We start from the raw sequence: 12080 nt of genomic DNA on the forward strand, positions 1-12080 counted from the left end.
GGAACACAGAAACTTTCGGCGGAATGGCTTTAAAGCAGTTGCATTTGGACAACACTGCTTTGATTGGTTTTTCACATACACAATGACGATTTCGTTTCTCGAATAGTCCTTTTATGTGATTTGTTTCCACCTTTAGTTTGATAGTACAACTCGTCAGCATGGTGACCAGAGCAATCTATCCTCTGTTTTTGTGTTTGAACCTTGTTAACATACCCAGGATGACTTGTCGTCGCCTCTGAGCGATCCAAGGTTATGTTAAGAGTCATACGTTTAGAACCACTCCCTTGCGGGTGTGGAGTCTTAACAGGCTCCGAATGCTAATTTTTCACAACTCCAAATTTTAGAATCCAAACTTGGCAGATTTTCGGTGGTTCTTTGGCCACTGTTTTCTTATTCCTTTCTCGTCTTTGTTGTAAGAGAGTACGGGCATGAGCAACGTTTGCACGACGTTTTTGTATACGTTCTTTGAGGGTCGAACGAGCCCTTTTGACAACAGTCCATTCCTCCATCGTGAGTTTAGCAGAGACATGAGTGATTGGTCGTTGAGACAACTGAACCACTCGATGCCTCCTCGACTCTAAGTCCGCATGATAACGAACTCCGTCGGGTTGTTCCAAGGCCTTAGCCATTTGGCGAGTGTGGCGTTGACGTTGTCTCTGACGAGCTCTTTTCGTCAATGCCGGCGGGCTTTGATTTAATGACTCCTTAATTGAAGAAGAGTCATTATGAGCAGAGAGGTTGCGAGTAGAATCCTCAGCAACAATTAAGCGAGAGTCTTCATCTGTAGTGTTTGACAACTTCAACAAAGATGAAATCTTCCTGCATTTGTGAGGCGAGGAAGACTTTACATATGAGGATGATAAATACTCCTCAAACTTCGCTTGGTCGAACTCGTACTCGAGCGTTGATTCAACCGGGATCTTGATGGTTGGCTGCGACACGACGGTCTCGACAGCGAGACCGTTGGCTCCCACTATGGTCGCCAGCTTGTTTGCGTCAAAAGTTAGTTTTGCCGTGGAATTCATTATACCTTCGTTCGATTACAATAAATTCAAAAGAAATAGTCTTTTTATAAGACTTCTTTTACACAACAAAAGGAAAATTACAACTTTTTAGAAACAAACGCAGGATCGTTGTTTGGATCGCTGCTTGCGTGGGATCTTTGCCTGTGTCGGGAGCGCTTTGACTCGTGGACCACCAAATCACAGATTCTGATTGAATCGTGAGGGGTTTAATGATTCTTCCTTTGTTTATCGAAGTGAGAATTTGAAACGATATCTTATCAAAGTAAGATAGTCGTTCTTCTTGAAATCAAGTCAAAGCTCGAATCTCAAGGGATTGACAGAAGCCCAAGAACTCTGCTCTCTCTCTGCTCTGGATTGCTCCCACAAGTGCTCTCTGATCACCCACGACGTTTCCCACGTTCTTGAACAGTTGGTGGCCACGTGTCGGCGGTTTATAAAACAACTTCTGAGCCTTTGAGAACTGTCTCGTGGGCGAGACAAAGAATACTATCTCGCGAGCGAGACAGAGAATGCTGTCTCGCATGGCGAGACAGAGAACACTATCTCGCCTGCGAGACAGTAACAACTGTCTCGCCTGGCGAGACAGAGAATACTGTCTCGCGTGTGAGACAGTAAAGACTATCTCGCGTGCGAGACAGTAAAGACTGTCTCACACGGCGAGACAGTAAAGGTTGTCTTCTCTTTGATTTTTTGGATGACTTCCTTTTAAGCTGTATTTGGATATCTTTCAGCATTTTTTGACGCCTACATGAAGCTGTGCTACAGTTAGAAATTCAGATCCCCTCCCTGAGAGTCGTCATCGCGATCAGAATGACAGAGGAAGAGAAACATCAACTGGGCCTTTAGGAACTTGAAGCCTTAGATGACAAGCGACTTCAAGCTCAACAGCAGATCGAGTTGTATCAAGGCCGCATTTCTAAAGCCTATAACAAAAAGGTTAAAGAATGGACCTTCAAGAAAGGCGATTTAATTTTGGCTAACAGATGACCCATGATAATGACCCACAAAACCAAAAGGAAATTCAATCTCAAGTGGGAACGACCTTTTGTGATAGAGACAGTCTATTCCAATGGAGCCTACCGTCTCATCGATAAAAAAGGCAATAGACTCATGATGCCAATTAATGGGAAATTTCTCAAGAAATATTACCCGTAGATTACAAAGTCTCTTTCTAGCCGGGGGTTACCTACTAGGAGTTCGTTTGAACAAAGAGTGGTAAATTGTTTCTCCTACTTTGTATGTCGTCAAGTTAACATTACACCTCTGACAATTGAAGTTGTCGAGAATTGTTATAATAAAATTTTTTTTCCAAAATCTACAAGAAGATCGTCAGCTTAATCTAATTCAATAGAAAAGTCCTAACAACTTGGAATGCATGCCCAAGGTTGGAAGAAAAAACGTCTAGCCTCCCCGAACGCAAGTCCTATAACTGCGTTTCAAGTCTCTTAGACGCAAGGCCCAACCCTGCGTTTTTGAAGGGAACAAGACCCGTGTTGAATTCATTCAAACATAGAAGTTCAACCATAACAGGGGAATTTCCAAAGACTACTCTAACAATAGCAAAGAGGATCTCCAATCCAAAGTCAATACCACCACATTTCAGAAAAACACAGAAAATGCAAGGAAAAGACAGGCCACAACAGTTCATTTCATGCAGGTAATAAGTGTTTAAAGAAAAAATGTAAAGTTATTACAAAACCAAAATAAAAATAAGAGTTACTGGGGCTTAAAATAAAGAGAAGCTTAAAAGATAAGCTTCTGTTTCAGATACATTTTTTTCATGCTTCACCAGCACCTCTTCCTCAGCCTTCTTGCGAAGTTGGACATCAGAAGCCGCGGCAGCAGCAGAAGCTTCTTGTTGTAGCGCTTGAATGGCCTCCTTTTCTTCTTGGACCCTTGCCTCGAGGGTAGCATCCCTAAGGTTGAACTCTTCTGGGGTTATTTCCCCTACAACAAGTCTGGCCCTAGCTTGGCGACGCTATTTCTGCAAGCTCCAGATGATGGCCTTCCTTTCCAAGATATCAAAAGATTAGGCTCTGGCAGCAACCCTCTTTTTCAGCCTAGCATTACTGATGGCCTATTGTATCTTAGGCCCCAAATCTGTATGCTTCAGCTCCTCCAAAAAATGAACGGCACCTGAGAAGCAGTGGATCTTCTCAGCACAACGTCGAGCATGGTAGAGGTCGACTTTAGCAAGATTATTCAGCCCCTCCTCGATAGAAGCTTGAAATTCAGGGAAGGAGCCCCAGCCATGCATCACGATGGAGAAGGCTTGCTTCACCTGATTCTCCAGGCACCTAAGGAGGAAGAGAGTACAATCAGGTGCCAGATAAGAAGCCTCATCAGTCACCCGCTTGAAACCCTCATTCGGGAGAATCATGGAGATTGGTGAATGAAAGGGGCATAGCCCGGATCATGGGATATGAGGGGCTTAGAAGCAGAAGCCCCACCTTGCAACAAAACAAATAAAAACAAAGTCAATAAAAATAGATGAATTCAACGCAGGGGTCTAGACATGCGTCAAGATCAACTTGAATGCAAGGGATCTAGACCCGCGTTGAATCATTATGAACACAATGAATTAAAATTGCGTTACGAGCTTTCAAGTATGTCAAAACGAGGGGATCGACCCTTCGTTTCGTCAATGAACGCAGAAGTTTCTTTCTGCACTCAAAATTAAGGGATCGGCCCTTCGTTTCATCAATGAACACAAAAGTTTCTTTCTGCGCTTGAGATGAAGGAGACGAACAGTATTCGTCATCGTCAACCAGAACCCATTTAAGGGATTTAAAGAAAACTTATAAAAAAGGATGCTAAATGGAAAAGACAGCACGACTTACCTTGATGACCAGTCATCAGTGAGGGAGGCGTCGACGTCGGTGCGGAGGCAGACCCGAAAGCATTCTCCAATGATGGCATGGTGTGCGCTGCCTTTTTGTCTCCTCTCGAGCAAGATTTCTTGAAGGCCATGGCCGGGGACGATGCGAAACAGTCGAAGAGTTTTGGAATTAACGAGAAGAAACTTGTTTTTGAGTTCAAGATGGAAGTTTAAGCGTTTGAGGCTCTTGACAAGACCAATCAGGTCTATTTATAGATAATCAATATGGATGATGTAGAGTTCGGAGACTCCCGGCAAGTGTGGTCTCTTCGTCATCATTATAGTCGTTTAGACTTCTGATAGAAGTTGATATATCAAAAAAAATCACCAAATAAAAGAAAACAATATAAAATTTTATCAAGATAAAGTCTTTAACTCGATATATCGGCCGATATAGCAATATATTAACTGAAGTTTAATGCAATGCCTATACGAGCAAATATGTAAAAATTATTTAGTTATTAGTTCCTTGATTTTAAGTATCCAATAATTCAATGTTATTCCCTCAAAATTTTAAAATTGCTCATAATTTTAGGGACTTTTTATCCCAAAATCGGAGAGAATTGAATCTCCTCCATTAAAGCCACCGCCTTCCCCCATTTCTCCTCCTCCGTCAAGCCATCAAATTCCCTAACTCCGCCCACCGCGAAAGGAGCATCACCGCCGATTTCGGCCGATCTTCCTTCGAGCTCGAGCGCTCTCTCGAGATCCTCATTTCTCCTCCTCCATCAAGCCACTGCCTTCCCCCAACTCAGGTAAGGATCACGCCCATCCATTCCCAACTCGTTACAGGTTTTGTATTTTCTTTCAATTAGACGATCGCTTAGTTTCTTGTTCATTTGATTGATTAAATCGCAAATATGGATTCTGTTGCGTTCTTGAAAAATTGAGTATCGGTATTATGAAGTGTTCATCCCTAAAATTTGGCGGGTGGATTCTGTTGCGTTCTTGAAAAATTGAGTATCGGTATTATGAAGTGTTCATCCCTAAAATTTGGCGGATTCTTGCGATTACTGTTTTTTATTATTGAGTATCGGTATTATGAAGTGTTCATCCCTAAAATTTGGCGGATTCTTGCGATTACTGTTTTTTATTATGTTCTTGAGTTTTTATGCGGTTCGTGATGTAATCGTTCAGTGAAATGGTTTAGGAGTTGGTTACAATTAATTGAATTAATTCAATTAATTGAAATTAGTTGATGTAATCGTTTAGTAAAATGGTTTAGGAGTTGTTTTTTATTGTGTTCTTGAGTTTTTTTAAATTGATTAGATTAATAATTAATGGCTGAAAATGCTCCAGAAATTGTAGCATCATAAAAATTTAGATGCTGTCTTTCTGAGAAGATTTTGCTTAATTAGATGCTCTTCTTGAAGATTTTAGTATCATAATGTGAATTGTTCATCCCTAATTTTTTTTTGCGGATTTTTTGTGTTTCCGTATTGATATTGTGTTTAGGTTTGCATGCGGTTCAAGGTGTAAAAGTTTACTGATTTTTTTTAGAATTTTCTTACATTAGTTGAATGTCATGGTGTCTGTAGAAAATAGGGCTTTCCTATAAAGCTAGTGTCCACTTGTCAAATTACATTATTACATAAAATCCACCAATGGATTATTCACAAAAATGTTCTGAAAGTAATTTGGATTATTTTTTTCTTCATTATTATTCTACAGTTGAGAGATTAATGCCTTAATCACCCACATCAAAATTAAACCTGTTAGTATGCTATACTTGCTGCATCTTAATCTGCATATATTTTTAACATGGTTAATTACAGAATGGAGTTGGTTACAGTTGAGAGATTAATTAGATGGGGATGATGTGCCCCTATGAAGATGGTCTTCTACATGCTTCTATTTTGCCAGATTTAGTGCATATGGGTACTGTGATATCTATTGTTTCAGATTTATTACATGAAATATCCATATTTCCTTCTAACTCTACAAATTAGATTACATCTGATGTATACTTGTTGCACGCTCCTTGCAGGTATTGTATTCAAGAATAAAAATTGGAGTATCAGTTAGTTTCTAAAATTGGAGTCTGGTGTATCAGTTAGTTTCTAAAATTGGAGTTGGGATTTGCATTCAAATTTATGCTTGTAATTTATGCTTCTAAAACTGGTGTATCAGTGTTGTAATGTTTTTAGTGTTGTAATGTTAAATCTGTATCTCCTACATGTTCTAAAACTTGTGTTTGAGTCCGGTTTATCTGTCCTATATCAATGTGTGTTGCATGAAATTGGTACTGGAGATCGAACATACAGTTTTTTGGACTAGTGTGCAAGGTAAGGAAATTACTCTTACAGATGCCGATCATTTAGTTTGATGGCCTGCCAGCTGAATTATTAGTCTTTCAATGTCTTAATCTGTATTATGTTTCATTGAGATATTGGCATTTACCTTCCGCAGAGTATCTATTGTTGTTTATCTGTGATGACCTATTATGATAGATTATGTGGTTGCATGAATGATTAAGGATAATGCAAACAGGACAAGTATCTATTATGCCTTTGGATCACACTTGATTGAACAAGACAATTTTGGTTAGACAGACAACAAGTATTCTGTCTTTTTATGGGCATGTAATTGTAAAGTTTGAGCAATCTTATTTTGTGTTTCGAGAAATGATGAAGGCATGCTTTAGTTCCTTGGAAGGAAATGTTTGTGGTTGTAATCTTGGTCAAGTTGTCTTTCTCACATATTATCGCCTAGTTTTCTATTTCTAACTGATGTCCAGTAGCCTATCTGAGGATCCATTTCTACTGTGTAATTCATATGAGGAAGCAGATATACAGAACAACATATGCACCTGATACACAGAACAACAAAAACTCATATGAGGAAGCAGATATCACTAGTTTCATACAAAATAAGTGAAAAAAGTAAAAACAGAATAACAAATTATGCAAGTTTATCCAACCAATGCAAGCTCAACCACAAATTACATCACATGCTTTTTGCAATGGAGAACCCAACAAATACCGCAACGATATATACTAGAAATACTAATATTGTAAACAATGAACCTAATACAAAAGCATAGATAGAGAAAATATAAGTTTCCCCAAGTTTTTCCTTGTCCACATCTTTGTTCTTGAGCATAAACAGATGTTTGGACAGGCCTCGAGCTGGATGCTGAATCACGAGCGAGTGCTTTGTTCTTGAGCATAAACAGATGTTTGGACAGGCCTCGAGCTGGATGCTGAATCACGAGCGAGTGTGTGCTTCTCCCATTCAATCAAAGCCTCTTCGTATGTTGCATACCCTTTGTAGGAGGCATTTGGGAACTTATCTACCTGAGATTTGCATTCCTTACAATTATTAAAAATACCACATTGTCGACCTCTCTTCACAACATAAAAACTTTTTCTAGCCATGGATAACCTGAAAATACCCCAAATTGGAGGGTAAACAAAATTTTTACAAATGATCAGTTAGCAAGCAAAGTTAAAAAAAAGTAAATATTTATCCTACGCACTGAATACTTTCAAATTAATACCCAACACCATTGTGCTCAATCAAACTTATTTATCCTACGCACTGAACACTTAAATTGGAGCATACCATTGTAACCATATTGTGCTCAATCAAACTTATTTATCCTACGCACTGAAAACTTATTTGTCGATAAAATTTTTGGACACCCCTACTAATTATTACAATAAACATAGTTGTAACCATATTTATGCATAATTTTGTATAAGTAAAAAAAGATAGATTTCTTAAGTGAAAACATCAAAGGTATATACTAGATTTCTTGAGTGAGAACATCAAAGGTATATACTAGAATTTTTTTTCCAATAACACTCAAAAACCCAACAGTCAAATTTGATCTTTGCTACTCTTCTATTAAACCTAACATATCACGAAAGTAGATAATTAACTCGAAAAGGAACCAACTTGTCATTAAACAATACTAATAACATCAAGAGTCAAAAAGCACAGAGATCAAAATCCAAATTCAGATTAAAATTCCATTTCAAGCATTCATATTTCTGTAGTTGGGTGATTTGGGTCATGTAAGAAGCTTCATAACAAGAAAAAGCAAGCAAAATAACTTCACTATTTTGTAGATGCGATATTTTTTTCTAGTTTTTTTTAAGTAGTCTTTTTAATTAAGCAATTATGAAGATAGAGACTGTCCAGTGCGATGGGATTTTGGGGTTTTTAATCGTTGGTTTTTTTTAAAAAAAAACCCTGCTTGCTTCTGTAGAGCTCGAGATGCGTTTCTATCAACTCGTTGGATGTTTTTTTCAAAAAACCCCTCGCTTTCGACGAGAACAGAACTAATGCATACGCATCAGTGCGCATGGGAAATCCTCTGTATGTATATATATATATATATATATATATACTCTCTCTTAGTATATAAGTATACTCGCTCTTATATATGTATAAGTTTGACTATGTGGTTTCAGCTTTACAGGAAACACATAATTTTGAAGATATGTGAATAGATGAATGATGGGTTCTCTTCCAGTCTACGAGAAACACATGCACCGAATATTAGCTTCAACAATAATAGACAAAACACTAGAATCAAGATAGGTTCTAACTAGGCAAAGGGGTGGACGTGGAAGTACAACTCCACAACATTGTGGTCGTCGTAGGGGACAAGGCTGAGGTCGAGGAGGCAAGCATCAATATGATCAAGGAAAGAGTACTAATATCAATCGTGTAGAGGAGTTACCAGAAGACGATTTATTCCATACATGGTAATTGGAGCATTCAATGTTATAATTGCAACAAGTTTAGACACTATACTACAGAATATTGGAATTGATCTTTTGATCGAGGATAACAATCAAATTTTGCAAATGACATAGAAGAAATTCCTCCTCTCCTTCTTGCACATGAGGAGGAGACTAATCAAAAGAGCATGTACTTTATTGATTATGGGGGCAAGCAATCATATACATGGGAGAAAAAAATTTGAAGAACTCTCAAAGGACACTTATGGAAACGTCAGCCTGAGAGATTCATCCAAGCTTCAAGTCAAAGGTAAAGGAACAATTAATTTTTTTTTAAAAGATGGAAAACCTCAATATATATCCAATGCTTACTATATACCCGACATGAAGAGCAACATACTTATTCTGGGACAACTCCTAGCAAAAGGGTCTATAATACACAGAGAAGATAAGTTTCTCATATTAAAAGATGCAAATGGAGACTAGTGGCAAAGGTAAAAATGGCGAAGACTCACATATTTCCTTTCCATCTCAATACGGGGTTTCAAAAGTGCTTCTACGGGTTAATGAACAACGAGTCATGGAAGTGACACTTGCGTTTCGAACATCTAAAATTTGAAGGCTTGACTCAACTCTCTAAAAGAAAAGTGGTGCAAGGACCCTAATAATTGATCATCCAAATAATGTGTGCAAGATATGGACACTTGCCAAGCAACATCGGCTACCCTTTCCTAAAGGATGATCTTGGAGAGCAACAATCCTATTGTAGTTGGCACAAACCGCATTTGCGATCCATTGGAGCCACCTTCCCCTTGAGGTAACTGATATTTTATTACCTTTATTAATGACTGTAATAGAAAGTTATGGGTTTATTTCTTGAAAGAAAGTCTGCCACTGAAACATTCAAGGCCTTTAAAGCTCGTGTTGAAACACAGAGTGGTTGTAAATTAAAAATACTTTGATTCGACCGAGGTAGAGAATATGCGTCAAACGAGTTCAAGAATTTTTGTAGATAGGTGAGCATCCAACAATAATTTACAACAACATACATTTCACAACAGAATGGAGTGGTAGAAGGAAAGAACTAAACCATTCTTAACATGACAAGAACAACGCTCAAGGAGAAAAGTTTATCGAAGAACTTTTGTGCGGAGGCTATTGCATGCACAACCTTCCTACTCAATCAATGTCCAACAAAGAGTATGAAGATCATGACACCATAAGAAGCATGGAGTAGATAGAAACTATATGTGGAGCATCTATGAGTATTTGGTTGTATTGCATATGCTCAAGTACTGGAGATAGAAGAGAAGAAGCTTGATGATCATGGAGAAAAGTGCGTCTTTTTGGCTACAGTGAACAATCGAAAGCTTACAAACTCTATAATCCATAAACTAATTAAATTGTAGTGAGTAGAGATGTAGTTTTTGACGAAGAAGGTGTGTGGACATGGAGCAAAGGAGACAATGATAATGGCAAAGGAGTCCTACTAGATGAACCAAATGAAGACTTACAAAGTCATGCATCTAAACAGCAACTACATCAAGAAGCATATGTAAATACTTAGACACAAGGTGCCTTATCATTTTTAGGAGTAGGAACTCCATTGCAATCTACATCATTATTTTGAAGCATTAGATTCTCATCGGAAGGTTCCACATCATTATCAAGCACAACTCCAATCAAAAGGAGGAGATTGCAAGATAATTATGATGAAATTGAAGAACACGTACATAGAAATCTTTTTGGTCTTTATGCACATAACGGGCCTCTCACATTCCAAGAAGCAACAAAAGATGATAGTTGGATATCTGCTATGGTGCAAGGAATCCGGGCTATTCAGAAGAATGACACATGGTAGCTAGTTCCTCTCCCTCCTAACTAGCATGCAATCAGTGTCAAATGGGTGCACAAGATCAAATGCAAAGCTAAAGGAGAAGTTGAATGCTATAAGGCAAAGCTTGTCGCAAAAGGCTACAAACAAAAGTATGATGTCAATTATGAAGAAGTATTCACACCAGTAGCAAGACTTGACACAGTTTGATTATTGATCTCTTTTGTAGCACATCATAGCTAGAAAATGTATCAGTTAGATGTGAAGTCAGCTTTCCTCAATGGTGTCCTTGAGGAAGAAGTGTACATGGAGTAGTCTGGTGGTTTTATAATACAAGAAGAAAAAGATAAAGTGTTTTGTTTAAAAAGCACTTTATAGCCTAAAACAAGCATCGCGAGCATGGAATACACGCATCGATAGTTACCCACATTATAATGGCTTCACCAAATGCCCCTTTGAAGATGCAGGCTACATGAAAAAAGGAAATATTAGAGATATCTTATTATATGACTTTATGTTGGTGATCTATTATTTACAGAAATAATGAGAAGATGTTCTCTGAGTTCAAAATAGCAATGCTTCAAGAGTTTGAAATGACAGATTGTGGACTTATGTCCTACTTTCTGGGCATTGAAGTGCATCAATAACTAGATAGGATCTTCATATCCTAGAAGAAGTATGTAAAGGAGATACTCGGGAAGTTCAAGATGGATGGTTGCAATCCAATGAACATGCTTGTTATTATAGGTATCAAACTCTACAAAGAAGGAGATGGTAGAGTTGTTGAATCAATTCAATATAGAAGCTTGGTTGGAAGCTTGAGATATCTCAATATCACTAGATCTGACATTGTCTATGGTGTCGTACTCATGAGTAGATTCATGGAGATGCCAAAGGAATCTCATTGGCTTGTAACAAAACAAATTATGAGGTATATCAAAGGCCCTATGGACTAGGGTCTCTTTTATGCCTATGGAGAAGACGCAGAACTAGTCAGCTATTCTGATAGCGACTAGAGAGGAGATCGGGATGAAAGAAATCGCACTACAAGGTATCTCTTCTATCTTGGTACAACAGTTTTTCTTGGTCTTCAAAGAAGCAAGATATTGTTGCTTTGTCAACATATGAGGCAGAGTATGTATCAACAACATCTACTCAAGGTTTTAAGTGTTGACTATCAGGTTTATGTCGAATGACTAAAATCCATATCAGATAGCAAAAATTAGAGATATATTGGGGGACATGGACAAAATATCAGATTGCCATATCTGGTGGTGAGCATATGTATAATATCATGTTCTAAATGTAATATAAGCATTCCCAAATTTAATTTAAACATGTTTAGGGTCACTAAACAATTGTAGAAATTTGATTCTCAATTGCATCTTGAAACCAAACAGGAGCTTGACCTACAAAATAAGAAAACGTTGTTAGTAAACATAGAATAGCATACAAAGAATGAAGTAAATAACATATAACATATAGAATGAAAATCAACAACATAATTTTTATGCAATCACAAGATTCATATCCATAAAGAAATATAAACAAATCAAAACAAACAAATAAGTTTTTAAAGCTACATATAGTTCATGATTGTTTAACATCCATAGAGCAAATTCATAATAACATAAAAGCTAAGATAACTAGTA

The 12080-nt window shown here is 37.8% G+C and overlaps 1 long non-coding RNA gene across 1 annotated transcript; it reads left to right on the forward strand.

The window, feature by feature from the left end:
* On the forward strand, positions 4357 to 6080 carry LOC109832308. The gene is made up of 3 exons (XR_002244693.1): positions 4357 to 4658; positions 5679 to 5781; positions 5891 to 6080. It is a non-coding gene; the product is annotated as an uncharacterized LOC109832308 (long non-coding RNA).

This window comes from Asparagus officinalis, chromosome 3 (assembly GCF_001876935.1).
Source record: "Asparagus officinalis chromosome 3, Aspof.V1, whole genome shotgun sequence".
In the NCBI taxonomy this organism is placed as follows: Eukaryota; Viridiplantae; Streptophyta; class Magnoliopsida; order Asparagales; family Asparagaceae; genus Asparagus; species Asparagus officinalis.